The following is a 19,726-nucleotide window of genomic DNA, read 5'->3' on the forward strand; positions in this document are numbered from 1 at the left end:
ATCTCCCTCGTGTTTGAAAGGGGCTATGGAAAAAAAAATAAGATTAACAAATCTACCTGGTAAGGATTGAGATATGACAAGCATCAAGTCCCCCCATCCTTCGCAATGTACAAACTGCAGTTTTATCTCAGGTTTATATGCTGGCACCACACTGATTATTTTTTTTTTAATCATCAAACCACAGCTCCCAGCCATGCTTTCTAAAAGGCATTCCCAGCAACAGCCTAATGCAAACAGGTTATTCCCATGGAGAACCCAAGATACACACACACACCAAAAAAAATCTACCAGGAGAATAACTATGCCAGGACATGGGCCTGAGAAGACTTGTGAAATAACTGAACTTGACAAAGAGCTTACTAACCAGGGTCAGAGAGGTCTGAGCACAGAACCCTAACACAGAAGGTCTGTTAAACCCTAAATTCATGTGATTAGCTGTTGGGGAAACTTGACCAGGAAATAGTCTGTCAGCCTTTATGAGTTTGGAGATGGAGCAAAGGCAAGCCAAAGAAACTGGGAAATGCACTAAGCCAAAATGCAAGGGAGAAGTCATGGTCAGAGGCCATGCTGAGGAGCAGAAGACTCAAAAAGCAGGATACCCAACAAGCCAAAACAGAACAGAAACCCCAGTAATTACAGCTTAACTATACCAAAAGCTCCCCACGTTACTCGTAGAGGAAAAAAAAAAAAAAAAAAAAAAGGACTAAAAATATTTGGTTTGGTTTTGTGGTTGCTTCCCCCCCCCCCTTTTTTTTTGTCTGTTTGTTTTTGTTTTTATTAAAAGGAATTAAGCTGCCACAATATCGGAACACAGAATAAAATTACAGTTAGCTAATGCAACAGTACCCACAGAAATTATTTCTAATTAGTTGACATAAATACAGTGGAATTTGTGGTAATGCCAAATTATTTCTTGTCTTCAATTTATAACATGAAAGAATATGTCACACAAACTAAAAAAGTACAAATGTAGTGACATGCTAAGTCAGTGAGGAAAAATTCATATATTTGGCACAGGGTAAAATGTCATTTAAGGTCACAGGTTCTGCTGACCTAGCTTATGGGGTTTGCAGTCACAGAGGCAATCGACAGCCTCCAGCTTCAGGGCTGGTTGCCTGTGTAGAGTACAACTTGTTTGGTGGTTGACTTGTCTAAAAAATTAGACCCCAAAGGAAGGGAACATTTGTTTTTAAAACTTGTGACTGAATTATATGTATAGATTAAAAATGGACTGAAAAACTGCAAGGCCAACCCCTGCCACGAAGGTGTAGTGGGGAACATCAGAGTGCAGGTTTGGGGCGATAGCAGAAGCCCTGGAGTGAAAACTAAATAATATGCATCCAAATTCAAAAAACATCCCAGTTTGATGAAAAACACATAGGAGACAACACAGAGGTGTAAAAGACAGTCACAATTCCTGCAAGGAAGAACGGAAAGAGGCTTGTTCATCACATCTCCCTGGTTAAGGATGCTGTGCCTGACCAGCTGTTACCTATCTGTAGCAGATGCTCCTTGTCCTTGGAGAGGAAGAGAAGACATTGCTTTTTTATTTGCCATTCACTGCATCTCTCTGCTGCAGATTCAACCACATGTAGACACTCCACAGGTGAGCCAAGTGGCTTACCAGTCAGTCATCTTTGGTTTCATACCAGTTTGTAACACAAGAAAGGATTTTACCACTGGCTGAGCTGAAATAATGCCCTGAAGCTTATTCTAAGAGAAAACACCTCCAGATGATTTCCATGAAAAGCTAATGGATTTAGTAGATAGGCTGAATGCCCATTTTCCAAGGCTGACAATGCAATAAGCAGCTATTGAGTAAAGAAGACAAGCAAAAGAGTTCCAGTTCTGCGCTCTGAAATGAGATGTGATCCTGCAGTAAGTTAACTGGGTAAAGGACTGGACTCAATGTCTAATGATCTATGCCTTGGTTGTCAATAACTTATTTAAGTAGTTGCTCTGCTTCTTTTGAGCTGTTTACTGATGGGAGCTGACATAGCTGACATGCACTGCTGATGTATTTTAGCCATAGCCCAATCTTCCAAATTCCCACCACTCTCAACATGTCTGCTAGGATTTGTCAGCTCCTTATCCAAATGACTTTTGTAATTATTTGGTTGCTCAGTGGGTGAATTTGGGGGGCTGATTTTTATCAAATTTCTAGATGCTTTTTTATATTCTAGACAACAAGCTAATATTAATAGCTCTGTTTATGAAAGTATCTATAATTTGTGCTGTAAAATGCTTATATTTAGTAATACCTTCACCTGCAGAAGAACACTTTTCCACTGGCTCACAAGTAAAACTCCTAAAGCACAAATTGTCAAAATCACTCCCTGATCTTTGCAATCCATGCGGGTGACATACATTCTCTGAAGGGACAAAGTCAAGGCACAGACATTCTTTCACAGTCACCTGCAGTCCCCTGCTGATACATGTGGGTTTTGAAAGCCTTTTCAGCATGGGATTGTCATTAGCAGAAAGCTGGTATTTCATTTATTGTTTGACTAAAGCTGTATCAGAAATTGAACTGCTAAATGACTTGCATTTTCTCAAACACTGGATGTGTTACGTTAAATATATGCCCTCTGCATTTCTTATGAATTCTTATTTCTTAACCAGACTTATGCAGCAATTCTCAGATATTGCCAGCTTTCGCTGCTCCTTTGATTGCTCCCATCAGCACACGTCTGTCAGTCTGGATAGTTGGGAAGCCTAAAGATGTATTTGGAAATGTGAAGTGGGAGCTGATTCCTTTCTTCCTGCTAAATGTTTTCAGTATTTAAACATAACATCTACTTGTTTGGAAGAAATTGCTTTCCAGTGATAGGTTTTTAGATGTAAATAATTTATTAAATAGATGAAATGCCAGAAATGAGTCTTTATAAGCACACGCTACATTTCTTGCATTTTACTGAAACAATAATTCCTGTTACTGTGTACTAATAAATTTCCAAGCAGTCTTGATGTCATGTGTGTATATGTGAGATATCACATTTCACTTTATAACAGAGTATTGTTGTAATTTATTTAACTAAATTTATTCAAGCAGGAAGAGAACAAGATCTAGCCAGCAATCAAACTATGGATTGGGATGGTGTTCAATTCATATTCTAAGGCACATTTGATATAATTTGATACTGATTAAGTTCTTTTAAAAAGTCTCCAAACATATAAGTGCCTAAAGATAACTTAGTCGTAAATTAAATAATGAATAGTATATCATGTACAACAAAGAAAATTCATCCTAGCTAGTATCAGATTTGTATGCCCCTTGGATTCTTCATACTGTGGTTCATAAATTCCTTTTAGTCTTGATTAGAAAATATGGATAATCAGGCTATCATTCCACGTGAGAGGATTGTAAAGGGATGTTCCAGTGCCATCTAGTGGCTTTTTCATATTAATAATACATTTTCCCTCTTACGTGACAATTTCCGGTTTATAATTGTAATCAGAGAATACTTCTTTTTACTGACTTGTTTACTTCTTATCTCATCGTTCACGTATAAAGATATTGGACACTTTACCTTTAAAATGATTCTATTGGCTTGATGTAAGGACATACTATTTCTGTGCAAACTGGGATAAATATCATGCAGAGTAGGAATATACCAAACTGTATTACATACAAGGAGGAGGAATCATACTGTGAGGCTGAGATCAATAAGCCAGGCAGGCTAAAACACATCTTTTTGGAAAGGACACGGCTTTAGTTTGAGGACTTCGAGAGGGGAGATGCATCAGACCTGTTCTGCTGACTAATTGGCACACTGATCTTTGTATAATTGATAGTTCAAATGTGTCAGTTGATGCTTCTAGCACGTGATTCTTCAGCCTTTTCCTCTGAGATTAAAAAGTCTTTTAATACCTGGTATATTCTCCTTGTGCTACTACTTCTGTGCTGCAATCAAGTTACCTTTCAGACTCTTTTTTGATAAGCTTAACAAATTGCATTCTTCCTGTCCTTCACAGCGAGGCATTTTTCCAGTGCTCAGATAATCTTTGTAGCTTTTTTCATACACCCTCTCCATTTCTTGAGCTGTTAGAAACACTGACACCTGACTTCCAAGCAATATTCTAGTGCTGGCTTCGTCAGTGCTTATATAAACATAAAATTGCCTTCTCACTCCTACATGCTGCTTTCCTGAATAGATTTACAGATTCCTGTTAAGCCTTTTTACCTCAGACGTCACATTTCAAGTTTGTGTTGACTCAGTTCTTCAAGATGATTTATAAGCACTTTTCAAAGTTGCTGTTTTCCAGAACAGTGCTCCCTGCCCTGCCCCAATACTTCTAACCTTGGTTATTTTCAGCTGTGCAGCTCTGCACGTGTATGCATTACAGCATTAGCTAATTGCATGGGTTCTGTTTGCCAGGCTATCCATGTTACTCGGTGTGATGGTCTTGTCACCACCTTTATCTATCCTGCTGTCAGTCTCGGTGTCATCTGCATATTTTATCAGCGGTGAATTATGTTTATGGCCAGTTTATGCATAAAACTGTAGCATCACCTTTGAGCAGTCTTCTTTGGAAGACAGAATTGTAAACAGCCTCACTGGATGATTAATCCTCTCGGGAATTATTTTTCAAAACCATCAGTTTCAGATTTCAGTCATTGATTATAGACTGTATGTGCTAGGGTGCCACTTATTTTAGATGAACAGTAGTATTTTGTGCTAGCTGAATGTCTTCTAGCAGCTAAGGCATATGGTATCTATGCAGTATGATTACAGCTGTTCTATCTCAAGGAGCTAAATTAGGTCTATTTTCTATAAAATCATGCTGCTTTGTATTAATTGCATTCCTATCGTTTAATTCTTTAACACTGCAATCCCATGCTCCCTCCCACTCTTCCACCTGGAGCTCAAGTCAGGTTAACTGGCCATTTAGCTAAAAGTCCTTTTCAAATACTGGGGAGCTATTCATAGCTTTCCGGCTTCTGCAATTTCCCCAGCAATCCCAAGTTAATTTCAGAAGAGGTTGGTGTATGTGAAATGCCTCCGTCAAAGATGTTTCCTTCAAGGATTTTTAGGTGCAAATGATCCAGACATGATCATTTTAAAAAACTCATTCCTAACAGATGTCTAACTTCTCCCTTACTTAGCAATGAATTCAGTGGAATTTAAACATTTCTTTCCGAGCACAAAACAGAAACAATATATTGACTCTCTGTCCTTTCTGCATTGAGTAGCCAAAGTAGTAATCTACTACTTTGCATTTTAAAAGTTTTATTTGGGAATACTGCCCCCCCCAAAAATAAATAAAATTCACCTGTAAGATATAATTTTTCACTCCTCTAAAGTTCATAAGGTAAATTTACAGCCACACCTGCCCATCACGTAAACGTGACAGTGAAGCCATGTTATAGAACCAGCCAGTGCTGGTTCTATAAAAATAGTTCCTTACTGAAACGAAAAAGTATTTAGCTCTTTTAGAATGGGGAACATGTTGCGATTAGTCCATAGAGAGAACACCTATCAACAGATTTGTAATATTTCTGGGTATGAAGTTAAGTACACATTCTTTATTTTTTGAGCAAGGACAAATATAGGCAGTATTAGAGAAAGTTCTGCAGCGCAGTAAGCTAATTACCTGTATATTTTCCTTATTGACACAGCACTTTAGTAGTGCTAGGAAGTTAACAGCAATAGTAAATATCAACTTCACAAACTTCTTTTTAAAGGAAATGATGATAATATCCACTTGTGACTGAATTCATTAGTAGAGGCAAAATGAGGGTTATGATATTAAATATTAAAAAAAACAAACACCAAAGCCTGACTGAAAACAAAACTGCCATTCAACAAAGGTCGCATAAATGATCAGAATGTTTTATGTATATTATTTTGTTTATGAAATGCCTATGTCATTCAAGAAAGCCTACCAGACCTACCTTTAGAAAAGGTCGTTTCTTGATAGAACTAGAATGACTAAAGTAACAGCTACACACTAAGAAACAGCAACATTTGCTGTTTAGTCTGTACTTTTCTTCATTAAGAGCAGCATGCCAATACCCAAGATCTTAGAGATTTACTGTGGTTTTACACCTCACAGCACAAGACAATCTACTATGTTTTTCCAAATAACACTACAAATATTATCAGGGTGCTGATACAAACCAGCCACTGTTCATTCATATAAACCCACAGCAGGAGTGTAGGTGGGTATTGTTGTGCTAGGGGAATGATTACTATCTCGAAATTACAATGTGCACATGAGAAAAATAGGCAGATAAAGTATGGAAAGCAGTGTGCTATTTACAGAGGGCTTAGAGGTAGAAGAACAACTATATTCTATTTCTTCTGTTAATAGAGAGTTATTACTGTAGTCAATAAGTACATCAGCAAGATTAATCATTCAGAGGAATTCATTAATAATAAAGACATCATATTGTACAATGCTGTTGCACTGAAGCATGAATTGCACTAGGTGGTAGTATGAACATGTGCCTCATTAGGAAACGGTCTAGGATTAACTATAATAGTTGTGATACTCATTATAAAATCTGCAGTGTTTTGTTGTTGTTTGTTTGTATGCTTGTTTAACCAGAAATACTATACTGAGAAAATATACTGAATACAATAGTAAATGTCAAAAAGCAGAGGGTTTTTTTTTCAGATGTTAGCTTCCCAAAAAGAAAGACAACACAACCTTTTCTCTTATTGAGGTCTTCTATACCATCTATACATCTACAGCTAGATACATAAGATGTATCTTAATGCTTCCTTAATCCTAACAGGCTACATAAACAAGGAGGACACCAAAGCATGAATGGGTTGTAGTCCTTTTTTTCTAGTCCCTTGATACTTTTTTGCTCCTTCAGAAAGACTTTTCCATGCTGACTTTTAATCAGCCCACTTATTTTATGGGTCTTTGCTTTTATGTGTGCTTGCTTCCCTTGCCTGTTCACAGGAGGTTTTCTAGGCATCTTCCAGATGCTCCTGATAAGATTTTTCAAACATGTCCACTAGAGAGAACCAGCTTTAAGCTCAGAAGAGTGCACTAGATTTTGAAAACCTGTAGGACCAAACAGTGGCTCCAGCATTCCTCTCTTGCAGTGGCTCAGTGTCACCACACAGCTGCAGCACCTCCTGGTGAAGTCCAGACACTATAGAGCAGGACCCTGGATGCTACCACGCATGCATGCATGCAGCAGCCAGAGTGCTGCAACAGAACACAACACCAGGTTAAACTCATAGGGACAGACATAATATAAAAACTATCACCTATAAATTTAGAGCATTTGTCTTCATTTATTTATGGCATCTGGAAGTGAACCAGTGCCTCACAGGACAGACAGATTACATGGCATCACAGAAGAGCTAAAAATCTCATTTCAGACAAAAGCAGGGAACACAACCACATCGTGAAGGGGGTAGGAGGACAAGAGATCCTGCAGGGAGGCTACATAGTTACCCAGAGCAGAGCTGAGTGCATCGTAATGATGCTTACACATAAAATGCAGCAGAGTAATGCTTTGCAGGTGATATGTAGGAAGGAGGCAGGTGATAGGAGCAGGCACCAAGCTCAGGTGCTAGGTCTAGGAGTGGCATAGTAGGAGGAAGGACAATGCAGGAGAGGTGAACAAACAAATCACAGCTGACATTATTGGCTCAGGAGTGACTGGGGCAGTACAAGGAATATAACAAGGCTGCAAAAACAGGTAAGAAAGAGCTATGTTAATTCGCTTCCCTTAGGTCACAAGCTGTAAAGAAAATCATCAATGAAAAAAATGCCTGCAAATTATCAGCGAAAGCTATTTATGAATATCAGCTGACATCCATCTCTGTGTCACACTCAGACATATAAACCATAACTCTGTCCCCTATGCTAGAAGCAGTGAAAATAAACACTCATCCAATCATTATATACTCTTAATCATTTCATCAAACAAAATAACACAAATACTAAAAATAAAAAGACTACAGTGAGAAGGATCCTTCTCAAGTTTCCAGGGAAACTACCTTAACCAATAGATTAATGAAAATCCTTTTTACACAGTTGCCTCCAACTATATGTTCAATACAATCCTGTAAACCAAATGATTCATCCTAATGCTTCCCAGAAAATACTCAAGCAAATACAAGAAATCAGACACTTGGAGATCATATTACTCTGGGTCTGATTTATTCCTGTTGAACTGAATGCACAGAGCTTTCAAACCCTTTGAGTATTCCAGTTCCATAAATTGTAATTTTCTACTCAGATAGAAGATACTGGTATATGTCACTTGTATGCATACACTTGTACATGCCACATCAGAAATCTCAAATGTTCTGATGCAGATTTCTATCCTAGACCCTAGTAACAACATGCAACAGCCATTTGTGGATATATAATGCATGGCTTTGTGCAAATATTGCTATTTACTTGCCAACCTTCCTAGCTTTTATTTTATTTCTAATGTGGTGCTTCAGAATGCGACCTTTGTTGAATGGCAGTTTTGTTTTCAGTCAGGCTCTGCTTCACTACTAGAGGGGTAGCTTACAGGGAACGACTCTTTCCCTTTCCCTTTTCCTACCCCCTCCCCTTTTCCTTCAAGTTAGCATAGAATTTCTTGTTGCAATTTCTTCAAGGAAATAAGGCATTACAATTTTATTATTCAGTCTTGAGAAGAAGGAAAGTATTACTCATCTAATTTAAGGCTTAGTTCCAACTCTCCAAAAAACTCAGCAAGCTCTAACTTTTCATATATTAGAATGCAGGTATAAACCAGAATACATTTCACAGAAGGACTGTCATAAAGCAGTAAATATGAAGTGACAAAAATACCAGGCCAGTTGTCATTTCTGATTCCTTTAAAACCTTCTAAGAGGCGCTGCAGCGTAGTTTTACCTACAGAATCCCATTACCTCCTGACAGCTAATGGGGTGGGCAGCAACGATGGCTGTCAACTGTCTCACACTTTGCTTAGGCAGCAATGACTGCTGTCAACTGTCTCATACTTTGCTTGATTACTCTTGGTCTCTGCTTCCCCCCTCCCTCCTGTTGATTTCAACTGTTCGTTGCATTGGGATCAAGATCTTCCCATCCCACATCTGTGTAGTGCTGGCCTCTAGGTGCTGCTGAGATGCAAGTGTCTGGCAATAGGATGATGGAAATGATACTATAAAATGAAGTTGAAAGGTGAATGCAAAATTACCCTCAGTTTCTTGACACTCTGTATTAACATATGAGACTTCTTCCTCCGCATAAATATGTACAGGTGCTTGTTGATCCTGTCTTGAGTAGATTCTTAAACTGTAATCAAGCTTATTAGCTTCACAGGAAGCTCACAACACATTTCAAGATCCAAATGGTCAAGTTCAATTCACAAGAGAGTCTGAGTAATACATCTACTATGCTTTATTATAATTTCTAAACTTTCATTAAGTGTTTCACTATTTCAGACTCCTAGTTACTGTTTTGAAATTATATTCTGATAATAAAAAGTACTTGCAAATGATTTTTAAGTAAATATTTTAAAGCATTTTCCCTCTAGGTAGCTAAGAAATTGGTCCGAAAATGCCAGTATTAGTAAAATGATACCTCCATGGCAGTCACAGCATTTCACAGTCTCTGAATCCCAAGGAGTGCCATCAGGTCTTAGATTGTGGAGCTAATGCAGACTCCAGAGCTGAGAATGTCTGGCCTAGCCGCTCTTGCTCTAACTTAGGAGGATGAGATGCAAGTATCTTAACATAGTACTCATGCAGGCCTAGGCATGTTGCACTTTCTCTTCAAGCAAAGGTTCCTAGGAATATCAGTAGTGCAAACTGATAATAATATTACAGTGTATTCCCAGTGTAACCATCTCATACATTTAACTTATCCCTCCTCAAAACATCATCTGGTGAAAGCACCATTTTCAGTCATTAAATGCCCTCTTAGCACAAGAAATTAGGAGTCCCAGTTTGCACCACACTAAAGCAAGGGCATTTTCAAGTCAGCTATTTATATACTAACTATACAATGCAACTGGAAAAGTGATGTTCCTGGTAATTTACTTTCAATTATATTGTTAAAATGTCCGCATATATCAGTCTAATGGGAACTAATAAGATAATAATAAACGCATTGTCTAGAGGCTATGTTATTTTAAGGCAATAATGAAATAGTGATGCTGCTCTGCAATGCAATGAAAGCTGTTTTTTCTTCAGATTTAAAGAACAGGGCCATCTGTGGTGCACCACACAGTTCCCTTCCCAGCTGACTACGAAGTCTTCCAGTTTCTATCTCAGTATGGGTATGGAGAGTTGGTGTTTGTTTTGTTTTGTTCTCTGTGTGCGTGTGTGTGTGAAGGCTAATGTGTGATGGGTCTCAACCCCATATACAAGAAGTGCATTGCCAGAGCATGGACCCCAGCCTGGGAACCAGGACACATTCCTGGGGCTGATAGTATAAATGAATCATCACGTGTAATTAGGGGTCACAGTGTCTTTGCAAATCAACTGAAACTGTGGGTAAAGATGCTGGTATTTGGATATCAACCCACCTAATTTTGGATGGCTGTGTCAGCTATTCAAGGAGCCCTCCAACAAAATGAGGCCATGATTCTACTCACAAAGGAATCATTGTCTTTGAGACTTATTATCCTTATTTATTAACTCTCTTACAGTATAAAGTGCATCAGTTTGAGCTGTATGAACATCTCCAGCAGAGATTGGCAAATCTTGGGCCTAGTTTTTTCTGCTCTTTCAGTAACCTAAACCATTCATCTGCTTGCAGCTCCAACACAATTTTACATTTCTGAAGTCATTCATTGTTAGTTTTTCTTTGTGGATAAGGCACAAGGAATGTTTCATACATGAACAAGGTCAGTTCTGGGAAATGTTTGTTATAACTGAGCACCACACGTGCCATGACATTTTAGTCCATGTGAGCAGTGCTCTTGCACATGTTCCTTGGAGGCCAAGGGCTGGAGCTGCCACCCTGTGGGTGCCAGAGCTCCCTGTAATTTACATAAAGGCAGGAGGGATTGTGTCACTACCGGAGACACACATATAATATTCTCCATCTTTCTACAGATTTGGTAGTTGTCTGAGGACAATTCTCTCCTTTTAAAAATTTTCATGCCAATGATGTTAAAAAGTATGCCCAGTCAATCCCATTTATGTATCACATAGACTCACACAGAATTCAGTAAACATGTTAGGAGGCAGACATGTACACAGTGTGGAAGAAATAATAATTTGAATAATAATTTTAATTATTAAATTTCAGGAGTTTTTTAAGTATTCCTGTGGAACATGAGAAAAGTTTCAGTGACAAAGTCCTACTGGGACAGAGGCTACAGCAGAGAAAATCTGTAAAGGCAAAACCAAGGACTCTTAAAGTGTTATTTCTACTATATTTAAGAGTTCATACCACTGGACATACTTGCAGTTATTATGACAACGAAGTTATACTAAAAAGGCTAAAAAGGCCTTTAGCTTCACTGAATGACAGAACAGTAGAGGTTGGAAGGCAGCCCTGGAGATTACCTGGTCCAGCCCCTACTCACACATGGCCACCCTACACAGGTTGCCCAGGACTAAAAATTCCTTGTTGCCTTCATTTTGTGTTCTACATCGCAAATTAAAGAAAAAAAAAAAAAAAAAAAAAAAAAAAAAAAATTGCTTACTCCACCTGATAAATGTCATACTTTATTGCAGAGAGAAGATTATTACTTTAAGAAGTCAGAGAATCATCGAATATCCCAACTTGGATCACCCATAAGGATCATTGAGTCCTACTCACAATGGTAAGTGCAAAGCGATAGCATCTAGATGAAGGCCATGGAAAACAATAGCTTTGAAGTGTGTGTTTTCAAGGTTTCAGAGAAACAAAGGAGCTGGTTTTCCTAGAACCCTTGAAACTGCCAGCGATGAGGACTGCATTTGATTTCTTCGCCAAAAGCTTGGCCAGCACTCTCCCTAGGCCTCCTGCAGCCAGGGGTGATGGCACGGGCCTCATGCAGAGCCCTGCCTGGATCAGTGCTGATGCAGGCTCTGACTGCTGCTGTACCACTGGTAGCCACAAGAAATAGGAAAACCTCTGGCTGCCAAACCTGACCTGCCTGCCTGGCAGCTCGTTTTCATCCCAAATGGCTGCTGGAGGCTCCAGGAGCGAGTGCCGGCCTTGGCCTGGATGCGGTCAGATTGCATTCAGCACATCTGCTGTGCTGATGAGTAACAAAGGGCCCGGCACGCTGGCCCTGAAAGTGAACCTGCAGCTTATCCACATAAAGGACTTTGTCCTAGTGTTGGCAGCAGTCCTGATCAGTCTGGCAAAGTCTGCAGTAAACTCCTAAGCTACCATGGCTTGTCCTGCTTGCAGCTTTAGCCTCTTGTGAATGTTGATAATTCCAGTTTTGGCCATTAAACGTTTTATATCAACCTTAACCAGACAAAACTGCAGTCTGACTGGTAGCAACAGAAAGCAGATAATTGTTGCTTATCACTAATATAGTAAATAACAATAATCAGGGCCACCTCTTTTGCATACACCACCACTGCACAAATCATGGCTGGCGTGTCCATGGCAGTCCCTGCGTCCTCTCTCCTGGTGAGCCAACAAGGATGTGCACATGAATGGTGCAGAGAATATCTGAGCTGAGCAGTGCCTCCAGGAAGACAGTACCTGCTCTGCACACACGAACGGACTGCCCATTGCACCTCTGACACATCCATAACGAGGGAGGGGACAACCAAGGGCTTACATGTATCTTCTAGTGGGATATTTTATCCTTCAGTCACAGCTTTTAAAATGCATTTTATAAAAATGCCTAGATTGCCATTTCTTTTCATAAGGTTTAACTGTCAGATAAGCATAAAACACTCACAGCTCTATGAAACTTAAGACCTGCCTACTGCAATAATTTCCAAGTGATGTTTCAGCAGCGTGAAGCTCACACATAAACCAGTCCTAAAGGTTTTAACTCTTTAGTTCCTCAAAGTTAGTATTTAGTATCCATCCAGTAATAGATCACTGAAATGCTACTGAAATCTGACTTTTTTTTCCAGACATTTCTGTGCACCTCAAATACAAACTACAAATGTATACACGCTGAAATCAATGCTGAAATGCTGGTTCTGCCCTTGCTCATTGAAATCTATGGCAAGAACTTCAGCTGACTTCAAAAAGAGGGGGTGTTGGGCTCATGTTATGAAATATTCCAGTTAAACTTCTTTAGATCTAATCAGTGGAGTAATGCCTCTATATATTGCATGATGACTGATTGCAGCATTCCACTCCCACATTCCATACACTTAAAATGACTTTGTGCTTTGTGGTCATGCCTTAAATTCTCATTTGGGATGGCCCTTTTCAACACTGTATTTAAATATACTTCTCTGATCCTCATGGCTGGAGGATTCTTCATAATTTTGCAAAAATCTGTGTTTTCTTAACTTCAAAGCCTTAAAGGCTTAACTTCAAAGGCGTAAAGCTGAAAAAGTGATACCCAATGTTTTTTGAAGTCATTTTGAATGCGATACTAATCTAGTTGGCCTATAAAACAAATAGATGCCAGTGCATGATTTACGGGAAGATGCTGGAAATTACTTACTTTTCTTCAGCGTCTTCCCTGTATTGACTAGCCCCTCTCAAATGAGTGTTGATAGATCTTCCTAAAACAGCAGAAGGCATAGGTAATGCGTCTATTAAAAACTGATTTAATCTCATAGCTCTCCAAATTCAAACTTCCTCTCCAAATGAGACACAGAATAGGGACATACACAAACCCATGGTGCAGGATAAAGGATGCCAATAAAAACAATATACATTTTTACTAAATTATTACATGGATTGCCAAAACACAAGTAGTTGAGAACTTAAAGACAGGGACACAAACATAGCAGCACCTTTGCATAAGCCTTCTGTACTTGACTGAAGTTAGAGGAAGTGCAGTAGAACAAAAACATCACTTGCGAAATAGCAACCAAACCCGAATAAACCAGGCCACATACAACATAAAAAGGATGTGAAACCACTTTATAATTATACTAGGTGTTTCTATTTAAAAGAACCTAACGGCTTTTAGAAATTAATATAATTGTATGGCTCTATCATTATTTTTTATACTTGGCGGGTTCTGTTCCAATAATTACATTCGCAATGGTTTGAGAAAAGTGAGGTATTAAAAAAGCTGACTAAGATTGAAATGTACAGGCAATCTGGTAAGACACTGGAATACACAGAATGACTGTGTCTTTATTGTTAGTATCTGGTCTTTCAGAAATAAATATATCAGAAGTTTTCATCGGGATACAGAAAATAACTCAGCCACCCTGCAAGTCGATGCTACTTGTTTAACATAAAACTGGACTTCCTTAATTTCAAGCAAATAGCAGTTATAAAAAAGTCACACATTCTTCCTAAAGGTATAGCATTTCACTAAGTATGCTAGCAGATAGAGACTTGTCCCAATTATCTCATAAAGTGTAGCCTCCTATTTTACTAATTACCATCAACTTTAATTAACACATTTAAACATTCAGAAATATAAAATCAAAGGCATTGATCTATAGTATCTATTCCACCACTTCATGTAAACCTTAAACCGTGTAACTAAATTCATCATGATCAATTACAATTCATTTACCACGCCTTCTGTGGGGTTGTCAAAAAGAATTACGCTTTGAATCTTTATTCCATGCTTTTCCGTTAACCTGTGAAATCCATTTTATATGGTATTTGTCTTTTTTAAACATAATTTCTAACTTTCAACAAGTACAAATATAATAATTTCAAGCCAGATGGCTGATGAGAGAAAGAAAGAAATGTCAGTTGATTAGGAAAATGTCCAAAAGATACTCATCTCTTTCACTATTTTTTTCACTACAGGTAATTAATCTACATCTTGAAATTTAAATCAACACATTTCAATGGCCTCATGCCTTAAAACACCTGCTAGAGGAAATACTAAATTTTCTATTTTTATCACCTTATTCAGTTTCTTATTTTGTCCTTTTAAACTCCATGCATTGATCAGAATGTGCATCAAGCACAGGTGTTATAGCACAGAAATTATGAAGAATTGCCTCACTGTTAATTCTATTTGCAACAAATCAAGACATAACTACCAGAATAAATTTATTATGTTTATTAAGACAAAAATTTCAGATCTTTCCAGGTGTAAATCAACCTGTTGAATCCAATCAATGTCCTACTATATCTGTTTCAAATGCATAGCCTAGACTCTTACAATCTGCAAGTAACTGCTGTAGACAAGCACAATTACTAATCAGCTGGTTATTGGCAATTGCATCATTGTCATGTGAAAATAATAAGACACATATCCTCAAGCTTGAAATCACTAATGCTTCTTGAATTCTTTCCTCTTCTAAGCTCTTCCAGGGAGAGGGTTATTTTAACAAATTGAAACTCTATGCATATGATTTTTTTCCAATCTAAATTTGATGTTAGTGAACTTTACCAAAAGAAAGTTACACAGTTCTAGGACTAAAAGCAGATGCTTATCTCTGCTCTCTGACATTGACAGGGTACAGGTCTCAAGCTTTCTAGGAGCTCTAAACTGGCACTGAATTGAATATTGCAGCATGATAGTGGGATGTTTCAGACATTCCCAGATATGCCAGATAAATCCAGGACAGACCAGGCTATATAGAACTTTTTCATTTAGGCTGTAAAAGGACAGATGAACCTCAAGGGAATGTTTCCTGCCATATTCTTTGTGAACCTTAATCATTCCTCACCCAGTGTTTCAGGAATGCTGGTGTTGTAGTTAACCCAGTGGAAGGCTAGAAAACTGAGACATACAGACTCATATTGCTGTGAGAAGAGCAAATAGGAACCAATGCTCTTAAATAACTTCATCACTTTATTTTAATTACTGGGGAAAAACTTAGGAACGTTACATTAGGAACAGATCTTATCATAGAATGGCTTGGGTTGGAAGGGACCTTAAAGATCGTCTAGTTCCGAGCCCACAATGGAGCATGGCATCTATGATATCTTCAGGCTGACCTCAAGAAAAAAAACCATGAGCTTCCATCAGAGGTACAAATAAGTCACACAACAGAGGTTAGTTTAAATGGTATTAAAATACAAAGCAAGTGCAACTTAACATATGGTGCACTCTCTCTAGCTAAGATGTATTTTATTCTATGAGTGATCCCAATGGGATTAGCATCAATAAAGGTATTAGAAGCTGGATCATAATGAAGCAACAGCAGACATAAAGAATAGTAATCCCCTCAGCAGTATATTACCTATTTCAGCAGCCTGAATACGTATTTCAACAGCCAAGCAGACTGGAAAGAATAGAAATATACTTAGTGGTATTTCATTTTTTATTCAAACATGTTACTTCCTTATAGAAGTTCTTACAAATGATGTACTGGAAAAAAAAAAAAAAAAAAAGTGAAAAAAAAAGAGTGACCTTTACATCACTGTTATCATTAATAATAAACAATACTCATAAATTATCCCAAACTGAGTTACACACTCCACAGTGTGCAGAAGTAGGTAGGTAAGTCCCTGCCCAGAAAGTTCACCCTCTGGGTTAACACATAACAGGATGACAGGTGGGTGCAACTGCAGTTGAGGAACAAGAAGACAAAAATAGCATAAGCAGCTCTACACAATAATTTACATGAATTATCCCTATTTCCTTTATATACCCCTATATTTGCTTATATATCCCTATATCCTTTTCATTTATTTTCTTTTTTCTTTTTGATAATTTATATGGAGTGCACCTCTTCACAGAATTTTCCCTCTTATGGATGTTTCAACAGAAGCGTGTTTTCATGAGACTACATAAAGCAGGATTTGAGCTGCAGAAAGAAACTTCTTCTACCTGTGGCCACTTTTTCTCTTAAGAAAGCAAAAATTCATGGACAAAACTTCAAAGCAGAAAGAATCCCATACTGGTAATGGAAGACAAAAGAGAGATGTTCACCTACTCTGGCTGAGTGGAACAAGCAGTCATTTCCCACCTCTTCTGAAACATGAGGGGGAAAAAAAAAAAAAAAGTCAACTTGGAAAAAAGATGGAGGCATGAATGAGGTCTACAAAACAAACAGTATCATGGAGAAGGCAAATACAAATGTCTTGTTAATTTTCTTCCACACTAGTAGCAGGGAGCATGAAATAAAGCTGGCAGTTACACATCTCAAAACAAGCAAAAGGAGATGTTTCTTCTCAAAGCTGCATGATTACAAAGTGCAACTGCTTGATACAGGATGCTGTGTATGCCAAAAAGGTCTGTGAGTTCAGGGAAAGCTCAGACAAACTTCTATAGGATGAAACAGCAGAACTTTCTGGCTTGCTCCTTCCTACATAGGTCCCAAATAACACTGAAGTAGTTAACCTAGTTACAGTGCTAAGAGTTCTAGAAGCTGGCGTGGAAGTGCTGACAACTGACAATGGTGCTGAGCTTTCCTGGTATTAGTAAACTAGCATGAAAAACCCATTTCATGCTTGTCTGCTGGAGACAAATACAAAGATGCCTTGCTCTCCCAGTAACCTTGTTTTCAACTCTGGCTGTGGTGTCTCACTGACTGCAAAAAGTTCACTAAATATCCATTTCACGTTCCAAGAAAAGCCAAGTTGAGTTCCAACTGATGTTCAGTACTAAATGTTTTATAAGTACAATGATTTATAAGGACTTTACAGTTCACAAATTTGTAGCTAGGATGTGAGACAATGATGCTGCCACCCTGGTTACCCAGGACAATCAAGAGCCCCTAAACCTTGTAAGTGACGTGAAATCTTCACCATCAGACTGCTGTTGAGGTTCATGTTGCAGCAAATGGTTGATGTAGGTTTAGTTCCAGAAAGGCTTCTTAATGTAATGGATAATTCAATTTTCTTGAGCTCCCCAAAGAGCATATGAAACAAAATATTCTACTTATAGGTAAAATCTGTGAATCTGAATAATAATAATTTATTGCATCAACTAATAAATACTGTATCAGCTATTGAATCAGCCTTTCTGAGTTTGTCTATAAATGCTTAGAGACATAAAGACACAAACATCCACTCCCTGAAATTATATCATGGATCCGAGCATACCATACACCATATCATCACAGATCTGAGCACCTGTAGTTATCACTGAATGCAGTTTAGGCCAGGATGACCTAGGGTAACTTGGAAGTAGGTTTTGTGTGTTTAAAAGCATTCCAGTCCTCTTTTCAAAGAAAAGTCAGGTAATTCATCCACTAGCAAAATTATATATGAGAGAACTAGAAAATCAACAAATAACAGATGACAATGACCATTTTTATATACTTTTTTTTTTTAACCATTTTTCATCCTTGTCTCTTCTTTTTTTTTTTTTTTTGCTTTTTCTCAAGTAACAGATATAAGCAAACATACATGCTAGCTGATCCCTCTACACCTTAGTTGTGTGCTGCTGTTTTAATCAACCATTAAATAGGAATTTGAAAATTTTGCTTAAGACTATAAAATATTTAAGGCAGGGATCAGGTCCAGGAAGGAAGGTTTTGCTTTTTAAAGTTTGGAGTAAGATACAAAAGATGGAGTCAGCCTTCTGCTGCTGTCACTTGGATCCAAACCCAGCACCACATGGAGGTGGGGAGCCAAGGTGATGGTAATAACCCCGTTCGTGGTGCTGAAAGGCTGTGTGTTTGTTCACTGTTTACATCACACTTCCCAGTACTTTTTAGCTTTAAAAAATAATTACCGATGATTGACAATAACATCCTATTTGACACTTTGCATTAAGCAGGTGGAGTCCCGCAACAACTGGTCTGACCTGGTTCCTGTTATCTTAGTTGAAGCACTCCTGACACAGCGAGAGCTCTTTTGGCACCAGCCAGATGCTGCCAGGAGCCCAAACGCTGCACAGCAGTGGCAGGGTGAGCATCCATCCACCCTGTGCCTTTGTGGGGCAGGTGCAGAGCTGTCCTGCTTCACACCAGCCTCTTCAAAGGGCTTCTGTAAGGCTTGCTGCCATCAGCTGAGGTGGACCCAAAGAACACGCTTGAGCCTTGCCAAGGTAAAATGTGAGCTACTGGAGCCAAGGAAATCAGAAACTCAAATCATGATAAGGCAGGGGGTGTTGGGTGAGCGGGGAGATGGAAGCAGGACATGCTTGAACCCGCAGTGATTCCTACAGCAATGAATTCTTGGCTCCTAACGGGATGTTATTGACTTCAGGGGACTGTGGTGGGAGGGGATGCAGGACTTATTGGAGGATTGGAGCCTTAGTTTCCTAAGAAGGAGGTGTCTGATTCTACAGCACATATAGCATGCACTTCTTACTTTTCTTCTCTTACCGATGTTATATTCTGCACACCTACTTGATGCAGTGTTCAAAATACAAGTTATAAAGTCAAACTGCATATATTTATGTCACTGACTAATGGTACCGGAATAATTCTTCATCTTTCTCTTAAAGATAAGTTACTAGCAGTAAGACTACACTTCAAATACATTGCCCGCTTTACCTCGAAGTACCTGACTGGTTCCATTTACTCCGAAGCTTACATATCAGCTGGTGATTAGGTGATCAGGCAGATCAGGGCTGATAAGTGTATGTGGCTGATAGTCTTGAAGACTCATTTTGATCTTTGCAGTACAATTTAGAAATACAAATTAAGTTTGTTCCTGGGTGCTTTTAAACATAATCGCTGAATAATAATTCTGTGAATAACTTTTCTGTTAAATGATAAAAGAAATTTTACACTGTAAAAAAAAGTTGTAGCAAATCATTTTAAAAATTCATTTGCTTGTCCATAAATTGCAGCTCTAGAGAGGGAAAAAAAAAAAA

Source organism: Netta rufina (assembly GCF_964035555.1).
Source record: "Netta rufina genome assembly, chromosome: 7".
NCBI lineage: Eukaryota > Metazoa > Chordata > Aves > Anseriformes > Anatidae > Netta > Netta rufina.